Source organism: Astyanax mexicanus, chromosome 11 (genome assembly GCF_023375975.1).
Source record: "Astyanax mexicanus isolate ESR-SI-001 chromosome 11, AstMex3_surface, whole genome shotgun sequence".
NCBI lineage: Eukaryota > Metazoa > Chordata > Actinopteri > Characiformes > Acestrorhamphidae > Astyanax > Astyanax mexicanus.
In genome coordinates this window covers 23,307,618-23,326,958 of record NC_064418.1, presented here as the reverse complement: position 1 = coordinate 23,326,958, position 19,341 = coordinate 23,307,618, and the positions used below count along the sequence as shown (strand labels likewise).

The window sequence follows — 19,341 nt, the reverse complement described above, 5'->3', positions numbered from 1 at the left end:
CCCTTTTGTCCAATCCCTTGCTTAAGGGCTATTTTTTATCTGACTAAGATCAATGTAGGATCCATATATTTTAAGGGAGGTTGTATTGAAGGGGGCATAGCTCAGTGGTAGGGAGTTTGACTACAGATCAAGAGGTCCCCGGTTCAAATCCGCATGACCAATATGTCCATTTCCTCTCTTAAGGCTGCTTTGTGTTTAGCAGTGAGTTTTGCCTACCAGTATATATTTAGGTACTTTGGTTAAGATTTGGTTTCACACCGCACAATCCATACATTTCAGTTCATTTAATAGATATTACTTTTACGATCAGTGGGAGAGCATTTGACTGCATAGCAAGAGGTCCCCGGTTCAAATCCGGGTGCCCCCTATGTCTAGTCCCTCTCTTAAGAGACCTACGTTCAGCAAAGGGCACTTGGCCATTGTGCCACGTAGACTGGGGACATATAGTTTGAGAACTCACAGCAGAGTTGAATCTGAAAAGGACTTCAGCAGAAATCAATAGCATGCCTTTATGAAGGCTACAAACCAGATCTATCAAGGTTCTTCATCAGCAAAAATGCCTTGTACAAATGCACCTTTTTTGCAAATTCTATAGATGTGTGCTTTATGGACTTGAGAGCACAGGGCAGAGTTGTCTGCGAAAGGCAGTTGAGTAGAACTCTATAGCATGCAATTATGAAGCCTATAAGAAATCAAATTTATCAAACTACTTCATCAGCAAATGCCTTGTACAAATGCCGATTTTATTGTGCAAATTTCTGCCTACTTTCAAGTTGCAAAACAGCAGAAATGGAGATGCTGGGGATTGAACCCAGGACCTCATACATGCGAAGCATGCGCTCTACCACTGAGCTACATCCCCTCACAAAGTTAATTGCTTTGTATGGTGTCATCCTGATAACAAAACTCTGGAGACTTGCAAAAGCAGCATCCTTAAACTGCTGCATTGTTTCCATGCTTTTAGGACAACCTACAGTCTCAGAGATATGTTTGAAAGAGCATGCTAAAGCAAGCCAAACATTTTCAACAGAAAGACACAACACCCCTTCAGGCACGGACGGGGGTCGACCCCGTGATCTTCGGTTTACGAGACCGACGCCTTACCACTTGGCCACCATGCCAGACAGCAAGCAATGTCCTGTCACTTAGTAGATACAACATAGCACCCGCAATCAATCAATGCACTGAGCAAGGAGGTTTTTGAGGAACAAGTATGGAAAGCTTTAATTAAGCTTCTTTGCTTGTTGTCTTGCATGAACAAAACTGCATGAACGTGGATCAAACCCACATTCTTCTGTTCACAAGACCAATGCCAAGCCACTTGGACATTGTGCCACGTAGACTGGGGACATATAGTTTGAGAACTCACAGCAGAGTTGACTCTCAAAAGGACTTAAGAAGAAATCTATAGCATGCTATTATGAAGGCTACAAACCAGATCTATCAAGGTTCTTCATCAGCAAATGCCTTGTACAAATGCACCTTTTTTGCAAATTCTATAGATGTGTGCTTCATGTTTTATTTCAAGGTGCAAAACGGCAGCAAAGCAGATACTGGGGATTGAACCCACGACTTCATGCATGCAAAGCACGCGATCTACCACTGAGCTACACCCCGACAAGAACCAATGCCATTGGTGTACTGTTATCATTGCAAGACAAATGTACAGACTTGCAAAAGACTAATGTTAAGCTGTTGCATTTTCCCATGCTTTTAGAACAACCGACAATGTCACAAATACATTGGAAAGAGCATACCAAAGCAAAGAAGAACAGACAGATGTTGAATTGGACAGAGGTCCAACTAAAAAGCAGAAAACCAGAAGGTAACACAGACATTAGAGCACCCTCAATTAAAACATGCAGTGAGGTAGGAAGGTTTTGAGCAACAAGTATGGTAAACTGCAATTAAGCCACTTTACTTTTTTCTTGCATCAACAAATAGGGACAAACAGAGATCAAACCTGTGAGCTTCAGTTCACAAGACCAACGCCAGGCAACTTGGCAATTGCGCCACTTCTACAATATAAGTGTGGGCTTGAGAACACAGGGCAGAGTTGTCTGTGAAAGGCAGTTGAGTAGAAATCTATAGCATGCAATTATGAAGCCTATAAGAAATGAGATTTATAAAGCTACTTCATCAGCAAATGCCTTGTAAACATGCCGATTTTATTGTGCAATTTCCAGAGACATGGGCTTTATGTTTACTTTCAAGTTGCAAAACAGCAGAAATGGAGATGCTGGGGATTGAACCCAGGACCTCATACATGCAAAGCATGCGCTCTACCACTGAGCTACATCCCCTCACAAAAGTCGCGTATGTGTACACTGTCATCCTGGCAACAAAACTCTGCAGACTTCCAAAGACAGCATCCTTAAGATGCTGCATTGTTTCCATGCTTTTAGGGCAACCTACAGTCTCAGAGATATGTTTGAAAGAGCATGCTAAAGCAAGCCAGAAATTTTCAACAGAAAGACACAACAGCCCTTCAGGCACGGAAAGGGATCAAGGCTGTGATCGTCGGTTTACGAGATCGACACCTTGCCATTTGGCCACAATGCCAGACAACAAGCAATGTCCTGTCATTTAGTAGACACAACATAGCACCCGCAATCAGGCAATGCACCGAGGAAGGAGGTTCCTGAGGAACAAGTATGGAGACCTTTAATTAAGCTTCTTTGCTTGTTGTCTTGCATGAACAAAAATGCATGAAAGTGGATAAAACCCACGTTCTTCTGGTTACAAGACCAACGCCAAGCCACTTGGACATTGTGCCATGTAGAGTGGGGACATATAGTTTGAGAACTCACAGCAGAGTTGACTCTCAAAAGGACTTAAGAAGAAATCTATAGCATGCTATTATGAAGGCTACAAACCAGATCTATCAAGGTTCTTCATCAGCAAATGCCTTGTACAAATGCACCTTTTTTGCAAATTCTATAGATGTGTGCTTCATGTTTTATTTCAAGGTGCAAAACGGCAGCAAAGCAGATACTGGGGATTGAACCCACGACTTCATGCATGCAAAGCACGCGATCTACCACTGAGCTACAACCCGACAAGAACCAATGCCATTGGTGTACTGTTATCATTGCAAGACAAATGTACAGACTTGCAAAAGACTAATGTTAAGCTGTTGCATTTTCCCATGCTTTTAGAACAACCGACAATGTCACAAATACATTGGAAAGAGCATACCAAAGCAAAGAAGAACAGACAGATGTTGAATTGGACAGAGGTCCAACTAAAAAGCAGAAAACCAGAAGGTAACACAGACATTAGAGCACCCTCAATTAAAACATGCAGTGAGGTAGGAAGGTTTTGAGCAACAAGTATGGTAAACTGCAATTAAGCCACTTTACTTTTTTCTTGCATCAACAAATAGGGACAAACAGAGATCAAACCTGTGAGCTTCAGTTCACAAGACCAACACCAGGCAACTTGGCAATTGCGCCACTTCTACAATATAAGTGTGGGCTTGAGAACACAGGGCAGAGTTGTCTGTGAAAGGCAGTTGAGTAGAAATCTATAGCATGCAATTATGAAGCCTATAAGAAATGAGATTTATAAAGCTACTTCATCAGCAAATGCCTTGTACACATGCCGATTTTATTGTGCAATTTCCAGAGACATGGGCTTTATGTTTACTGTCAAGTTGCAAAACAGCAGAAATGGAGATGCTGGGGACTGAACCCAGGACCTCATACATGCAAAGCATGCGCTCTACCACTGAGCTACATCCCCTCACAAAAGTCGCATATGTGTACACTGTCATCCTGGCAACAAAACTCTGCAGACTTCCAAAGACAGCATCCTTAAGATGCTGCATTGTTTCCATGCTTTTAGGGCAACCTACAGTCTCAGAGATATGTTTGAAAGAGCATGCTAAAGCAAGCCAGAAATTTTCAACAGAAAGACACAACAGCCCTTCAGGCACGGAAAGGGATCAAGGCTGTGATCGTCGGTTTACGAGATCGACACCTTGCCATTTGGCCACAATGCCAGACAACAAGCAATGTCCTGTCATTTAGTAGATACAACATAGCACCCACAATCAGGCAATGCACCGAGGAAGGAGGTTCCTGAGGAACAAGTATGGAGACCTTTAATTAAGCTTCTTTGCTTGTTGTCTTGCATGAAGAAAAATGCATGAAAGTGGATAAAACCCACGTTCTTCTGGTTACAAGACCAACGCCAAGCCACTTGGACATTGTGCCATGTAGAGTGGGGACATATAGTTTGAGAACTCACAGCAGACTTGACTCTCAAAAGGACTTAAGAAGAAATCTATAGCATGCCATTATGAAGGCTACAAACCAGATCTATCAAGGTTCTTTATTCAGCAAATGCCTTGTACAAATGCGCCGTTTTTGCAAATTCTATAGATGTGTGCTTCATGTTTAACTTCAATGCATGAAACAGCAGCAATGGAGATACTGGGGACTGAACCCAGCATGCGCTCTACCACTGAGCTACATCACCACATTAAACCTTAAAATCCGGGTGCCCCGTATGTCTATTGCCTCTCTGAAGGATGCTCTGTTCAGCAATGGGTTCTTTGGCTAAGATTTGGTTTTACAAAGTAGAATCCATGCATTTCACTCCATTTTAATAGATATTACCTTTAAAGGAGTTTAGTTCAGATCCAGGTGCCCCTTTTGTCAAGTCCCTTGCTTAAGGTGGGTTGCATTGAAGGGGGTATAGCTCAGTGGTAGAGCATTTGACTGCAGATCAAGAGGTCCCCAGTTCAAATCTGGGTGCCCCCTATGTCCAGTCCCTCTCTTAAGGGTGCTAAGTTCAGCAATGGGTACTTATGCTAAGATTTGCTTTTACAAAGTAGGATCCATGCATTTCAGTTCATTTTAGTACTTACTATGTTCCAGGGGGTATAGCTCAGTGGTAGAGCATTTGACTGCAGATCAAGAGGTCCCCGGTTCAAATCCGGGTGCCCCCTGTATCCAGTCCATTGCTTAAAGGCTGTACTTTTAGCAATGCCTGTTGGCTACCAGTTTACATTTGTGTAATCTGGCTAAGATTTGTTGTTACAAGGTAGAATCCATACATTTTAAGCCGGTGTATATCGAAAGGAGTATAGCTCAGTGGTACAGCATTTGACTGCAGATCAAGAGGTCCTCGCTTCAAATCTGGGTGCCCCCTATGCCCAGTGCTTCTCATAAAAAGGTGCTATGTTCAGGAATGGGTATAGGTTGCTTTGGCTAAGATTTGCTTTCACAAAGTAGAATCCATGCATTTCAGTTCATAGGGTTCCCCTTATGTCCAGTCCATCTCTTAAGGGTGCTATATTCAGCAATGGGTATTGGCTACCTTTTAGGGTACTTTGGTTAAGATTTGCTTTCACATAGTAGAATCCATGCATTTTAGTCCATTTTAATAGATATTACCTTCAAGGGAGTATAGTTCAGATCCGGGTGCCCCTTTTGTCCAATCCCTTGCTTAAGGGCTATTTTTTATCTGACTAAGAAAAAAAAGATATTGAAGGGGGCATAGCTCAGTGGTAGGGAGTTTGACTACAGATCAAGAGGTCCCCGGTTCAAATCCGCATGACCAATATGTCCATTTCCTCTCTTAAGGCTGCTTTGTGTTTAGCAGTGAGTTTTGCCTACCAGTATATATTTAGGTACTTTGGTTAAGATTTGGTTTCACACCGCACAATCCATACATTTCAGTTCATTTAATAGATATTACTTTTACGATCAGTGGGAGAGCATTTGACTGCATAGCAAGAGGTCCCCGGTTCAAATCCGGGTGCCCCCTATGTCTAGTCCCTCTCTTAAGAGACCTACGTTCAGCAAAGGGCACTTGGCCATTGTGCCACGTAGACTGGGGACATATAGTTTGAGAACTCACAGCAGAGTTGAATCTGAAAAGGACTTCAGCAGAAATCTATAGCATGCCTTTATGAAGGCTACAAACCAGATCTATCAAGGTTCTTCATCAGCAAAAATGCCTTGTACAAATGCACCTTTTTTGCAAATTCTATAGATGTGTGCTTTATGGACTTGAGAGCACAGGGCAGAGTTGTCTGCGAAAGGCAGTTGAGTAGAACTCTATAGCATGCAATTATGAAGCCTATAAGAAATCAAATTTATCAAACTACTTCATCAGCAAATGCCTTGTACAAATGCCGATTTTATTGTGCAAATTTCTGCCTACTTTCAAGTTGCAAAACAGCAGAAATGGAGATGCTGGGGATTGAACCCAGGACCTCATACATGCGAAGCATGCGCTCTACCACTGAGCTACATCCCCTCACAAAGTTAATTGCTTTGTATGGTGTCATCCTGATAACAAAACTCTGGAGACTTGCAAAAGCAGCATCCTTAAACTGCTGCATTGTTTCCATGCTTTTAGGACAACCTACAGTCTCAGAGATATGTTTGAAAGAGCATGCTAAAGCAAGCCAAACATTTTCAACAGAAAGACACAACACCCCTTCAGGCACGGACGGGGGTCGAACCCGTGATCTTCGGTTTACGAGACCGACGCCTTACCACTTGGCCACCATGCCAGACAGCATGCAATGTCCTGTCACTTAGTAGATACAACATAGCACCCGCAATCAATCAATGCACTGAGCAAGGAGGTTTTTGAGGAACAAGTATGGAAAGCTTTAATTAAGCTTCTTTGCTTGTTGTCTTGCATGAACAAAACTGCATGAACGTGGATCAAACCCACATTCTTCTGTTCACAAGACCAATGCCAAGCCACTTGGACATTGTGCCACGTAGACTGGGGACATATAGTTTGAGAACTCACAGCAGAGTTGACTCTCAAAAGGACTTAAGAAGAAATCTATAGCATGCTATTATGAAGGCTACAAACCAGATCTATCAAGGTTCTTCATCAGCAAATGCCTTGTACAAATGCACCTTTTTTGCAAATTCTATAGATGTGTGCTTCATGTTTTATTTCAAGGTGCAAAACGGCAGCAAAGCAGATACTGGGGATTGAACCCACGACTTCATGCATACAAAGCACGCGATCTACCACTGAGCTAAACCCCGACAAGAACCAATGCCATTGGTGTACTGTTATCATTGCAAGACAAATGTACAGACTTGCAAAAGACTAATGTTAAGCTGTTGCATTTTCCCATGCTTTTAGAACAACCGACAATGTCACAAATACATTGGAAAGAGCATACCAAAGCAAAGAAGAACAGACAGATGTTGAATTGGACAGAGGTCCAACTAAAAAGCAGAAAACCAGAAGGTAACACAGACATTAGAGCACCCTCAATTAAAACATGCAGTGAGGTAGGAAGGTTTTGAGCAACAAGTATGGTAAACTGCAATTAAGCCACTGTACTTTTTTCTTGCATCAACAAATAGGGACAAACAGAGATCAAACCTGTGAGCTTCAGTTCACAAGACCAACGCCAGGCAACTTGGCAATTGCGCCACTTCTACAATATAAGTGTGGGCTTGAGAACACAGGGCAGAGTTGTCTGTGAAAGGCAGTTGAGTAGAAATCTATAGCATGCAATTATGAAGCCTATAAGAAATGAGATTTATAAAGCTACTTCATCAGCAAATGCCTTGTAAACATGCCGATTTTATTGTGCAATTTCCAGAGACATGGGCTTTATGTTTACTTTCAAGTTGCAAAACAGCAGAAATGGAGATGCTGGGGATTGAACCCAGGACCTCATACATGCAAAGCATGCGCTCTACCACTGAGCTACATCCCCTCACAAAAGTCGCGTATGTGTACACTGTCATCCTGGCAACAAAACTCTGCAGACTTCCAAAGACAGCATCCTTAAGATGCTGCATTGTTTCCATGCTTTTAGGGCAACCTACAGTCTCAGAGATATGTTTGAAAGAGCATGCTAAAGCAAGCCAGAAATTTTCAACAGAAAGACACAACAGCCCTTCAGGCACGGAAAGGGATCAAGGCTGTGATCGTCGGTTTACGAGATCGACACCTTGCCATTTGGCCACAATGCCAGACAACAAGCAATGTCCTGTCATTTAGTAGACACAACATAGCACCCGCAATCAGGCAATGCACCGAGGAAGGAGGTTCCTGAGGAACAAGTATGGAGACCTTTAATTAAGCTTCTTTGCTTGTTGTCTTGCATGAACAAAAATGCATGAAAGTGGATAAAACCCACGTTCTTCTGGTTACAAGACCAACGCCAAGCCACTTGGACATTGTGCCATGTAGAGTGGGGACATATAGTTTGAGAACTCACAGCAGAGTTGACTCTCAAAAGGACTTAAGAAGAAATCTATAGCATGCTATTATGAAGGCTACAAACCAGATCTATCAAGGTTCTTCATCAGCAAATGCCTTGTACAAATGCACCTTTTTTGCAAATTCTATAGATGTGTGCTTCATGTTTTATTTCAAGGTGCAAAACGGCAGCAAAGCAGATACTGGGGATTGAACCCACGACTTCATGCATGCAAAGCACGCGATCTACCACTGAGCTACACCCCGACAAGAACCAATGCCATTGGTGTACTGTTATCATTGCAAGACAAATGTACAGACTTGCAAAAGACTAATGTTAAGCTGTTGCATTTTCCCATGCTTTTAGAACAACCGACAATGTCACAAATACATTGGAAAGAGCATACCAAAGCAAAGAAGAACAGACAGATGTTGAATTGGACAGAGGTCCAACTAAAAAGCAGAAAACCAGAAGGTAACACAGACATTAGAGCACCCTCAATTAAAACATGCAGTGAGGTAGGAAGGTTTTGAGCAACAAGTATGGTAAACTGCAATTAAGCCACTTTACTTTTTTCTTGCATCAACAAATAGGGACAAACAGAGATCAAACCTGTGAGCTTCAGTTCACAAGACCAACGCCAGGCAACTTGGCAATTGCGCCACTTCTACAATATAAGTGTGGGCTTGAGAACACAGGGCAGAGTTGTCTGTGAAAGGCAGTTGAGTAGAAATCTATAGCATGCAATTATGAAGCCTATAAGAAATGAGATTTATAAAGCTACTTCATCAGCAAATGCCTTGTAAACATGCCGATTTTATTGTGCAATTTCCAGAGACATGGGCTTTATGTTTACTTTCAAGTTGCAAAACAGCAGAAATGGAGATGCTGGGGATTGAACCCAGGACCTCATACATGCAAAGCATGCGCTCTACCACTGAGCTACATCCCCTCACAAAAGTCGCGTATGTGTACACTGTCATCCTGGCAACAAAACTCTGCAGACTTCCAAAGACAGCATCCTTAAGATGCTGCATTGTTTCCATGCTTTTAGGGCAACCTACAGTCTCAGAGATATGTTTGAAAGAGCATGCTAAAGCAAGCCAGAAATTTTCAACAGAAAGACACAACAGCCCTTCAGGCACGGAAAGGGATCAAGGCTGTGATCGTCGGTTTACGAGATCGACACCTTGCCATTTGGCCACAATGCCAGACAACAAGCAATGTCCTGTCATTTAGTAGACACAACATAGCACCCGCAATCAGGCAATGCACCGAGGAAGGAGGTTCCTGAGGAACAAGTATGGAGACCTTTAATTAAGCTTCTTTGCTTGTTGTCTTGCATGAACAAAAATGCATGAAAGTGGATAAAACCCACGTTCTTCTGGTTACAAGACCAACGCCAAGCCACTTGGACATTGTGCCATGTAGAGTGGGGACATATAGTTTGAGAACTCACAGCAGAGTTGACTCTCAAAAGGACTTAAGAAGAAATCTATAGCATGCTATTATGAAGGCTACAAACCAGATCTATCAAGGTTCTTCATCAGCAAATGCCTTGTACAAATGCACCTTTTTTGCAAATTCTATAGATGTGTGCTTCATGTTTTATTTCAAGGTGCAAAACGGCAGCAAAGCAGATACTGGGGATTGAACCCACGACTTCATGCATGCAAAGCACGCGATCTACCACTGAGCTACACCCCGACAAGAACCAATGCCATTGGTGTACTGTTATCATTGCAAGACAAATGTACAGACTTGCAAAAGACTAATGTTAAGCTGTTGCATTTTCCCATGCTTTTAGAACAACCGACAATGTCACAAATACATTGGAAAGAGCATACCAAAGCAAAGAAGAACAGACAGATGTTGAATTGGACAGAGGTCCAACTAAAAAGCAGAAAACCAGAAGGTAACACAGACATTAGAGCACCCTCAATTAAAACATGCAGTGAGGTAGGAAGGTTTTGAGCAACAAGTATGGTAAACTGCAATTAAGCCACTTTACTTTTTTCTTGCATCAACAAATAGGGACAAACAGAGATCAAACCTGTGAGCTTCAGTTCACAAGACCAACACCAGGCAACTTGGCAATTGCGCCACTTCTACAATATAAGTGTGGGCTTGAGAACACAGGGCAGAGTTGTCTGTGAAAGGCAGTTGAGTAGAAATCTATAGCATGCAATTATGAAGCCTATAAGAAATGAGATTTATAAAGCTACTTCATCAGCAAATGCCTTGTACACATGCCGATTTTATTGTGCAATTTCCAGAGACATGGGCTTTATGTTTACTGTCAAGTTGCAAAACAGCAGAAATGGAGATGCTGGGGATTGAACCCAGGACCTCATACATGCAAAGCATGCGCTCTACCACTGAGCTACATCCCCTCACAAAAGTCGCATATGTGTACACTGTCATCCTGGCAACAAAACTCTGCAGACTTCCAAAGACAGCATCCTTAAGATGCTGCATTGTTTCCATGCTTTTAGGGCAACCTACAGTCTCAGAGATATGTTTGAAAGAGCATGCTAAAGCAAGCCAGAAATTTTCAACAGAAAGACACAACAGCCCTTCAGGCACGGAAAGGGATCAAGGCTGTGATCGTCGGTTTACGAGATCGACACCTTGCCATTTGGCCACAATGCCAGACAACAAGCAATGTCCTGTCATTTAGTAGATACAACATAGCACCCACAATCAGGCAATGCACCGAGGAAGGAGGTTCCTGAGGAACAAGTATGGAGACCTTTAATTAAGCTTCTTTGCTTGTTGTCTTGCATGAAGAAAAATGCATGAAAGTGGATAAAACCCACGTTCTTCTGGTTACAAGACCAACGCCAAGCCACTTGGACATTGTGCCATGTAGAGTGGGGACATATAGTTTGAGAACTCACAGCAGACTTGACTCTCAAAAGGACTTAAGAAGAAATCTATAGCATGCCATTATGAAGGCTACAAACCAGATCTATCAAGGTTCTTTATTCAGCAAATGCCTTGTACAAATGCGCCGTTTTTGCAAATTCTATAGATGTGTGCTTCATGTTTAACTTCAATGCATGAAACAGCAGCAATGGAGATACTGGGGACTGAACCCAGCATGCGCTCTACCACTGAGCTACATCACCACATTAAACCTTAAAATCCGGGTGCCCCGTATGTCTATTGCCTCTCTGAAGGATGCTCTGTTCAGCAATGGGTTCTTTGGCTAAGATTTGGTTTTACAAAGTAGAATCCATGCATTTCACTCCATTTTAATAGATATTACCTTTAAAGGAGTTTAGTTCAGATCCAGGTGCCCCTTTTGTCAAGTCCCTTGCTTAAGGTGGGTTGCATTGAAGGGGGTATAGCTCAGTGGTAGAGCATTTGACTGCAGATCAAGAGGTCCCCAGTTCAAATCTGGGTGCCCCCTATGTCCAGTCCCTCTCTTAAGGGTGCTAAGTTCAGCAATGGGTACTTATGCTAAGATTTGCTTTTACAAAGTAGGATCCATGCATTTCAGTTCATTTTAGTACTTACTATGTTCCAGGGGGTATAGCTCAGTGGTAGAGCATTTGACTGCAGATCAAGAGGTCCCCGGTTCAAATCCGGGTGCCCCCTGTATCCAGTCCATTGCTTAAAGGCTGTACTTTTAGCAATGCCTGTTGGCTACCAGTTTACATTTGTGCAATCTGGCTAAGATTTGTTGTTACAAGGTAGAATCCATACATTTTAAGCCGGTGTATATCGAAAGGAGTATAGCTCAGTGGTACAGCATTTGACTGCAGATCAAGAGGTCCTCGCTTCAAATCTGGGTGCCCCCTATGCCCAGTGCTTCTCATAAAAAGGTGCTATGTTCAGGAATGGGTATAGGTTGCTTTGGCTAAGATTTGCTTTCACAAAGTAGAATCCATGCATTTCAGTTCATAGGGTTCCCCTTATGTCCAGTCCATCTCTTAAGGGTGCTATATTCAGCAATGGGTATTGGCTACCTTTTAGGGTACTTTGGTTAAGATTTGCTTTCACATAGTAGAATCCATGCATTTTAGTCCATTTTAATAGATATTACCTTCAAGGGAGTATAGTTCAGATCCGGGTGCCCCTTTTGTCCAATCCCTTGCTTAAGGGCTATTTTTTATCTGACTAAGATCAATGTAGGATCCATATATTTTAAGGGAGGTTGTATTGAAGGGGGCATAGCTCAGTGGTAGGGAGTTTGACTACAGATCAAGAGGTCCCCGGTTCAAATCCGCATGACCAATATGTCCATTTCCTCTCTTAAGGCTGCTTTGTGTTTAGCAGAGAGTTTTGCCTACCAGTATATATTTAGGTACTTTGGTTAAGATTTGGTTTCACACCGCACAATCCATACATTTCAGTTCATTTAATAGATATTACTTTTACGATCAGTGGGAGAGCATTTGACTGCATAGCAAGAGGTCCCCGGTTCAAATCCGGGTGCCCCCTATGTCTAGTCCCTCTCTTAAGAGACCTACGTTCAGCAAAGGGCACTTGGCCATTGTGCCACTTAGACTGGGGACATATAGTTTGAGAACTCACAGCAGAGTTGAATCTGAAAAGGACTTCAGCAGAAATCTATAGCATGCCTTTATGAAGGCTACAAACCAGATCTATCAAGGTTCTTCATCAGCAAAAATGCCTTGTACAAATGCACCTTTTTTGCAAATTCTATAGATGTGTGCTTTATGGACTTGAGAGCACAGGGCAGAGTTGTCTGCGAAAGGCAGTTGAGTAGAACTCTATAGCATGCAATTATGAAGCCTATAAGAAATCAAATTTATCAAACTACTTCATCAGCAAATGCCTTGTACAAATGCCGATTTTATTGTGCAAATTTATGCCTACTTTCAAGTTGCAAAACAGCAGAAATGGAGATGCTGGGGATTGAACCCAGGACCTCATACATGCGAAGCATGCGCTCTACCACTGAGCTACATCCCCTCACAAAGTTAATTGCTTTGTATGGTGTCATCCTGATAACAAAACTCTGGAGACTTGCAAAAGCAGCATCCTTAAACTGCTGCATTGTTTCCATGCTTTTAGGACAACCTACAGTCTCAGAGATATGTTTGAAAGAGCATGCTAAAGCAAGCCAAACATTTTCAACAGAAAGACACAACACCCCTTCAGGCACGGACGGGGGTCGAACCCGTGATCTTCGGTTTACAAGACCGACGCCTTACCACTTGGCCACCATGCCAGACAGCAAGCAATGTCCTGTCACTTAGTAGATACAACATAGCACCCGCAATCAATCAATGCACTGAGCAAGGAGGTTTTTGAGGAACAAGTATGGAAAGCTTTAATTAAGCTTCTTTGCTTGTTGTCTTGCATGAACAAAACTGCATGAACGTGGATCAAACCCACATTCTTCTGTTCACAAGACCAATGCCAAGCCACTTGGACATTGTGCCACGTAGACTGGGGACATATAGTTTGAGAACTCACAGCAGAGTTGACTCTCAAAAGGACTTAAGAAGAAATCTATCTAAATTATGAAGGCTACAAACCAGATCTATCAAGGTTCTTCATCAGCAAATGCCTTGTACAAATGCACCTTTTTTGCAAATTCTATAGATGTGTGCTTCATGTTTTATTTCAAGGTGCAAAACGGCAGCAAAGCAGATACTGGGGATTGAACTGGCGATCTACCACTGAGCTACACCCCGACAAGAACCAATGCCATTGGTGTACTGTTATCATTGCAAGACAAATGTACAGACTTGCAAAAGACTAATGTTAAGCTGTTGCATTTTCCCATGCTTTTAGAACAACCGACAATGTCACAAATACATTGGAAAGAGCATACCAAAGCAAAGAAGAACAGACAGATGTTGAATTGGACAGAGGTCCAACTAAAAAGCAGAAAACCAGAAGGTAACACAGACATTAGAGCACCCTCAATTAAAACATGCAGTGAGGTAGGAAGGTTTTGAGCAACAAGTATGGTAAACTGCAATTAAACCACTTTACTTTTTTCTTGCATCAACAAATAGGGACAAACAGAGATCAAACCTGTGAGCTTCAGTTCACAAGACCAACGCCAGGCAACTTGGCAATTGCGCCACTTCTACAATATAAGTGTGGGCTTGAGAACACAGGGCAGAGTTGTCTGTGAAAGGCAGTTGAGTAGAAATCTATAGCATGCAATTATGAAGCCTATAAGAAATGAGATTTATAAAGCTACTTCATCAGCAAATGCCTTGTACACATGCCGATTTTATTGTGCAATTTCCAGAGACATGGGCTTTATGTTTACTTTCAAGTTGCAAAACAGCAGAAATGGAGATGCTGGGGATTGAACGCAGGACCTCATACATGCAAAGCATGCGCTCTACCACTGAGCTACATCCCCTCACAAAAGTCGCGTATGTGTACACTGTCATCCTGGCAACAAAACTCTGCAGACTTCCAAAGACAGCATCCTTAAGATGCTGCATTGTTTCCATGCTTTTAGGGCAACCTACAGTCTCAGAGATATGTTTGAAAGAGCATGCTAAAGCAAGCCAGAAATTTTCAACAGAAAGACACAACAGCCCTTCAGGCACGGAAAGGGATCAAGGCTGTGATCGTCGGTTTACGAGATCGACACCTTGCCATTTGGCCACAATGCCAGACAACAAGCAATGTCCTGTCATTTAGTAGATACAACATAGCACCCGCAATCAGGCAATGCACCGAGGAAGGAGGTTCCTGAGGAACAAGTATGGAGACCTTTAATTAAGCTTCTTTGCTTGTTGTCTTGCATGAACAAAAATGCATGAAAGTGGATAAAACCCATGTTCTTCTGGTTACAAGACCAACGCCAAGCCACTTGGACATTGTGCCATGTAGAGTGGGGACATATAGTTTGAGAACTCACAGCAGACTTGACTCTCAAAAGGACTTAAGAAGAAAGCTATAGCATGCCATTATGAAGGCTACAAACCAGATCTATCAAGGTTCTTTATTCAGCAAATGCCTTGTACAAATGCACTGTTTTTGCAAATTCTATAGATGTGTGCTTCATGTTTAACTTCAATGCATGAAACAGCAGCAATGGAGATACTGGGGATTGCACCCAGGACCTCATACACGCAAAGCATGCGCTCTACCACTGAGCTACATCACCACATTAAACCTTAAAATCCGGGTGCCCCGTATGTCTATTGCCTCTCTGAAGGATGCTCTGTTCAGCAATGGGTTCTTTGGCTAAGATTTGGTTTTACAAAGTAGAATCCATGCATTTCACTCCATTTTAATAGATATTACCTTTAAAGGAGTTTAGTTCAGATCCAGGTGCCCCTTTTGTCAAGTCCCTTGCTTAAGGTGGGTTGCATTGAAGGGGGTATAGCTCAGTGGTAGAGCATTTGACTGCAGATCAAGAGGTCCCCAGTTCAAATCTGGGTGCCCCCTATGTCCAGTCCCTCTCTTAAGGGTGCTAAGTTCAGCAACGGGTACTTAGGCTAAGATTTGGTTTTACAAAGTAGGATCCATGCATTTCAGTTCATTTTAGTACTTACTATGTTCCGAGGGTATAGCTCAGTGGTAGAGCATTTGACTGCAGCTCAAGAGGTCCCCGGTTCAAATCCGGGTGCCCCCTGTATCCAGTCCCTTGCTTAAAGGCTGTACTTTTAGCAATGCCTGTTGGCTACCAGTTTACATTTGTGTAATCTGGCTAAGATTTGTTGTTACAAGGTAGAATCCATACATTTTAAGCCGGTGTATATCGAAAGGAGTATAGCTCAGTGGTACAGCATTTGACTGCAGATCAAGAGGTCCTCGCTTCAAATCTGGGTGCCCCCTATGCCCAGTGCTTCTCATAAAAAGGTGCTATGTTCAGGAATGGGTATAGGTTGCTTTGGCTAAGATTTGCTTTCACAAAGTAGAATCCATGCATTTCAGTTCATAGGGTTCCCCTTATGTCCAGTCCATCTCTTAAGGGTGCTATATTCAGCAATGGGTATTGGCTACCTTTTAGGGTACTTTGGCTAAGATTTGCTTTCACATAGTAGAATCCATGCATTTTAGTCCATTTTAATAGATATTACCTTCAAGGGAGTATAGTTCAGATCCGGGTGCCCCTTTTGTCCAATCCCTTGCTTAAGGGCTATTTTTTATCTGACTAAGAAAAAAAAGATATTGAAGGGGGCATAGCTCAGTGGTAGGGAGTTTGACTACAGATCAAGAGGTCCCCGGTTCAAATCCGCATGACCAATATGTCCATTTCCTCTCTTAAGGCTGCTTTGTGTTTAGCAGTGAGTTTTGCCTACCAGTATATATTTAGGTACTTTGGTTAAGATTTGGTTTCACACCGCACAATCCATACATTTCAGTTCATTTAATAGATATTACTTTTACGATCAGTGGGAGAGCATTTGACTGCATAGCAAGAGGTCCCCGGTTCAAATCCGGGTGCCCCCTATGTCTAGTCCCTCTCTTAAGAGACCTACGTTCAGCAAAGGGCACTTGGCCATTGTGCCACGTAGACTGGGGACATATAGTTTGAGAACTCACAGCAGAGTTGAATCTGAAAAGGACTTCAGCAGAAATCTATAGCATGCCTTTATGAAGGCTACAAACCAGATCTATCAAGGTTCTTCATCAGCAAAAATGCCTTGTACAAATGCACCTTTTTTGCAAATTCTATAGATGTGTGCTTTATGGACTTGAGAGCACAGGGCAGAGTTGTCTGCGAAAGGCAGTTGAGTAGAACTCTATAGCATGCAATTATGAAGCCTATAAGAAATCAAATTTATCAAACTACTTCATCAGCAAATGCCTTGTACAAATGCCGATTTTATTGTGCAAATTTCTGCCTACTTTCAAGTTGCAAAACAGCAGAAATGGAGATGCTGGGGATTGAACCCAGGACCTCATACATGCGAAGCATGCGCTCTACCACTGAGCTACATCCCCTCACAAAGTTAATTGCTTTGTATGGTGTCATCCTGATAACAAAACTCTGGAGACTTGCAAAAGCAGCATCCTTAAACTGCTGCATTGTTTCCATGCTTTTAGGACAACCTACAGTCTCAGAGATATGTTTGAAAGAGCATGCTAAAGCAAGCCAAACATTTTCAACAGAAAGACACAACACCCCTTCAGGCACGGACGGGGGTCGAACCCGTGATCTTCGGTTTACGAGACCGACGCCTTACCACTTGGCCACCATGCCAGACAGCAAGCAATGTCCTGTCACTTAGTAGATACAACATAGCACCCGCAATCAATCAATGCACTGAGCAAGGAGGTTTTTGAGGAACAAGTATGGAAAGCTTTAATTAAGCTTCTTTGCTTGTTGTCTTGCATGAACAAAACTGCATGAACGTGGATCAAACCCACATTCTTCTGTTCACAAGACCAATGCCAAGCCACTTGGACATTGTGCCACGTAGACTGGGGACATATAGTTTGAGAACTCACAGCAGAGTTGACTCTCAAAAGGACTTAAGAAGAAATCTATAGCATGCTATTATGAAGGCTACAAACCAGATCTATCAAGGTTCTTCATCAGCAAATGCCTTGTACAAATGCACCTTTTTTGCAAATTCTATAGATGTGTGCTTCATGTTTTATTTCAAGGTGCAAAACGGCAGCAAAGCAGATACTGGGGATTGAACCCACGACTTCATGCATACAAAGCACGCGATCTACCACTGAGCTACACCCCGACAAGAACCAATGCCATTGGTGTACTGTTATCATTGCAAGACAAATGTACAGACTTGCAAAAGACTAATGTTAAGCTGTTGCATTTTCCCATGCTTTTAGAACAACCGACAATGTCACAAATACATTGGAAAGAGCATACCAAAGCAAAGAAGAACAGACAGATGTTGAATTGGACAGAGGTCCAACTAAAAAGCAGAAAACCAGAAGGTAACACAGACATTAGAGCACCCTCAATTAAAACATGCAGTGAGGTAGGAAGGTTTTGAGCAACAAGTATGGTAAACTGCAATTAAGCCACTGTACTTTTTTCTTGCATCAACAAATAGGGACAAACAGAGATCAAACCTGTGAGCTTCAGTTCACAAGACCAACGCCAGGCAACTTGGCAATTGCGCCACTTCTACAATATAAGTGTGGGCTTGAGAACACAGGGCAGAGTTGTCTGTGAAAGGCAGTTGAGTAGAAATCTATAGCATGCAATTATGAAGCCTATAAGAAATGAGATTTATAAAGCTACTTCATCAGCAAATGCCTTGTAAACATGCCGATTTTATTGTGCAATTTCCAGAGACATGGGCTTTATGTTTACTTTCAAGTTGCAAAACAGCAGAAATGGAGATGCTGGGGATTGAACGCAGGACCTCATACATGCAAAGCATGCGCTCTACCACTGAGCTACATCCCCTCACAAAAGTCGCGTATGTGTACACTGTCATCCTGGCAACAAAACTCTGCAGACTTCCAAAGACAGCATCCTTAAGATGCTGCATTGTTTCCATGCTTTTAGGGCAACCTACAGTCTCAGAGATATGTTTGAAAGAGCATGCTAAAGCAAGGCAGAAATTTTCAACAGAAAGACACAACAGCCCTTCAGGCACGGAAAGGGATCAAGGCTGTGATCGTCGGTTTACGAGATCGACACCTTGCCATTTGGCCACAATGCCAGACAACAAGCAATGTCCTGTCATTTAGTAGATACAACATAGCACCCGCAATCAGGCAATGCACCGAGGAAGGAGGTTCCTGAGGAACAAGTATGGAGACCTTTAATTAAGCTTCTTTGCTTGTTGTCTTGCATGAACAAAAATGCATGAAAGTGGATAAAACCCATGTTCTTCTGGTTACAAGACCAACGCCAAGCCACTTGGACATTGTGCCATGTAGAGTGGGGACATATAGTTTGAGAACTCACAGCAGACTTGACTCTCAAAAGGACTTAAGAAGAAAGCTATAGCATGCCATTATGAAGGCTACAAACCAGATCTATCAAGGTTCTTTATTCAGCAAATGCCTTGTACAAATGCACTGTTTTTGCAAATTCTATAGATGTGTGCTTCATGTTTAACTTCAATGCATGAAACAGCAGCAATGGAGATACTGGGGATTGAACCCAGGACCTCATACACGCAAAGCATGCGCTCTACCACTGAGCTACATCACCACATTAAACCTTAAAATCCGGGTGCCCCGTATGTCTATTGCCT

At 42.5% G+C, this 19,341-nt stretch overlaps 23 non-coding genes across 23 annotated transcripts; 6 read left to right on the top strand and 17 right to left on the bottom strand.

Moving 5' to 3' along the window:
- Nucleotides 1–790: 790 nt before the first annotated feature.
- Nucleotides 791–862, bottom strand: trnaa-cgc (transfer RNA alanine (anticodon CGC)). The gene has a single exon. It is a non-coding gene; the product is annotated as a tRNA-Ala (tRNA).
- Nucleotides 863–1,049: 187 nt separating this feature from the next.
- trnat-cgu (transfer RNA threonine (anticodon CGU)) lies at nt 1,050–1,121 on the bottom strand. Its single transcript has one exon. It is a non-coding gene; the product is annotated as a tRNA-Thr (tRNA).
- Nucleotides 1,122–2,231: 1,110 nt separating this feature from the next.
- Nucleotides 2,232–2,303, bottom strand: trnaa-ugc (transfer RNA alanine (anticodon UGC)). The gene has a single exon. It is a non-coding gene; the product is annotated as a tRNA-Ala (tRNA).
- A 1,369-nt stretch (nt 2,304–3,672) lies between these two features.
- On the bottom strand, nt 3,673–3,744 carry trnaa-ugc (transfer RNA alanine (anticodon UGC)). Its single transcript has one exon. It is a non-coding gene; the product is annotated as a tRNA-Ala (tRNA).
- A 950-nt stretch (nt 3,745–4,694) lies between these two features.
- trnac-gca (transfer RNA cysteine (anticodon GCA)) lies at nt 4,695–4,766 on the top strand. Its single transcript has one exon. It is a non-coding gene; the product is annotated as a tRNA-Cys (tRNA).
- Nucleotides 4,767–4,882: 116 nt separating this feature from the next.
- On the top strand, nt 4,883–4,954 carry trnac-gca (transfer RNA cysteine (anticodon GCA)). The gene has a single exon. It is a non-coding gene; the product is annotated as a tRNA-Cys (tRNA).
- A 1,244-nt stretch (nt 4,955–6,198) lies between these two features.
- On the bottom strand, nt 6,199–6,270 carry trnaa-cgc (transfer RNA alanine (anticodon CGC)). Its single transcript has one exon. It is a non-coding gene; the product is annotated as a tRNA-Ala (tRNA).
- Nucleotides 6,271–6,457: 187 nt separating this feature from the next.
- On the bottom strand, nt 6,458–6,529 carry trnat-cgu (transfer RNA threonine (anticodon CGU)). The gene has a single exon. It is a non-coding gene; the product is annotated as a tRNA-Thr (tRNA).
- A 1,110-nt stretch (nt 6,530–7,639) lies between these two features.
- Nucleotides 7,640–7,711, bottom strand: trnaa-ugc (transfer RNA alanine (anticodon UGC)). Its single transcript has one exon. It is a non-coding gene; the product is annotated as a tRNA-Ala (tRNA).
- A 1,369-nt stretch (nt 7,712–9,080) lies between these two features.
- Nucleotides 9,081–9,152, bottom strand: trnaa-ugc (transfer RNA alanine (anticodon UGC)). The gene has a single exon. It is a non-coding gene; the product is annotated as a tRNA-Ala (tRNA).
- A 1,369-nt stretch (nt 9,153–10,521) lies between these two features.
- On the bottom strand, nt 10,522–10,593 carry trnaa-ugc (transfer RNA alanine (anticodon UGC)). Its single transcript has one exon. It is a non-coding gene; the product is annotated as a tRNA-Ala (tRNA).
- A 950-nt stretch (nt 10,594–11,543) lies between these two features.
- trnac-gca (transfer RNA cysteine (anticodon GCA)) lies at nt 11,544–11,615 on the top strand. The gene has a single exon. It is a non-coding gene; the product is annotated as a tRNA-Cys (tRNA).
- A 116-nt stretch (nt 11,616–11,731) lies between these two features.
- On the top strand, nt 11,732–11,803 carry trnac-gca (transfer RNA cysteine (anticodon GCA)). The gene has a single exon. It is a non-coding gene; the product is annotated as a tRNA-Cys (tRNA).
- Nucleotides 11,804–13,072: 1,269 nt separating this feature from the next.
- On the bottom strand, nt 13,073–13,144 carry trnaa-cgc (transfer RNA alanine (anticodon CGC)). The gene has a single exon. It is a non-coding gene; the product is annotated as a tRNA-Ala (tRNA).
- Nucleotides 13,145–13,331: 187 nt separating this feature from the next.
- trnat-ugu (transfer RNA threonine (anticodon UGU)) lies at nt 13,332–13,403 on the bottom strand. Its single transcript has one exon. It is a non-coding gene; the product is annotated as a tRNA-Thr (tRNA).
- Nucleotides 13,404–14,486: 1,083 nt separating this feature from the next.
- Nucleotides 14,487–14,558, bottom strand: trnaa-ugc (transfer RNA alanine (anticodon UGC)). The gene has a single exon. It is a non-coding gene; the product is annotated as a tRNA-Ala (tRNA).
- A 684-nt stretch (nt 14,559–15,242) lies between these two features.
- Nucleotides 15,243–15,314, bottom strand: trnaa-ugc (transfer RNA alanine (anticodon UGC)). Its single transcript has one exon. It is a non-coding gene; the product is annotated as a tRNA-Ala (tRNA).
- Nucleotides 15,315–15,526: 212 nt separating this feature from the next.
- On the top strand, nt 15,527–15,598 carry trnac-gca (transfer RNA cysteine (anticodon GCA)). Its single transcript has one exon. It is a non-coding gene; the product is annotated as a tRNA-Cys (tRNA).
- Nucleotides 15,599–15,713: 115 nt separating this feature from the next.
- Nucleotides 15,714–15,785, top strand: trnac-gca (transfer RNA cysteine (anticodon GCA)). Its single transcript has one exon. It is a non-coding gene; the product is annotated as a tRNA-Cys (tRNA).
- A 1,244-nt stretch (nt 15,786–17,029) lies between these two features.
- On the bottom strand, nt 17,030–17,101 carry trnaa-cgc (transfer RNA alanine (anticodon CGC)). The gene has a single exon. It is a non-coding gene; the product is annotated as a tRNA-Ala (tRNA).
- Nucleotides 17,102–17,288: 187 nt separating this feature from the next.
- On the bottom strand, nt 17,289–17,360 carry trnat-cgu (transfer RNA threonine (anticodon CGU)). The gene has a single exon. It is a non-coding gene; the product is annotated as a tRNA-Thr (tRNA).
- A 1,110-nt stretch (nt 17,361–18,470) lies between these two features.
- Nucleotides 18,471–18,542, bottom strand: trnaa-ugc (transfer RNA alanine (anticodon UGC)). The gene has a single exon. It is a non-coding gene; the product is annotated as a tRNA-Ala (tRNA).
- A 684-nt stretch (nt 18,543–19,226) lies between these two features.
- On the bottom strand, nt 19,227–19,298 carry trnaa-ugc (transfer RNA alanine (anticodon UGC)). Its single transcript has one exon. It is a non-coding gene; the product is annotated as a tRNA-Ala (tRNA).
- Between the last annotated feature and the right edge of the window lie 43 nt (nt 19,299–19,341).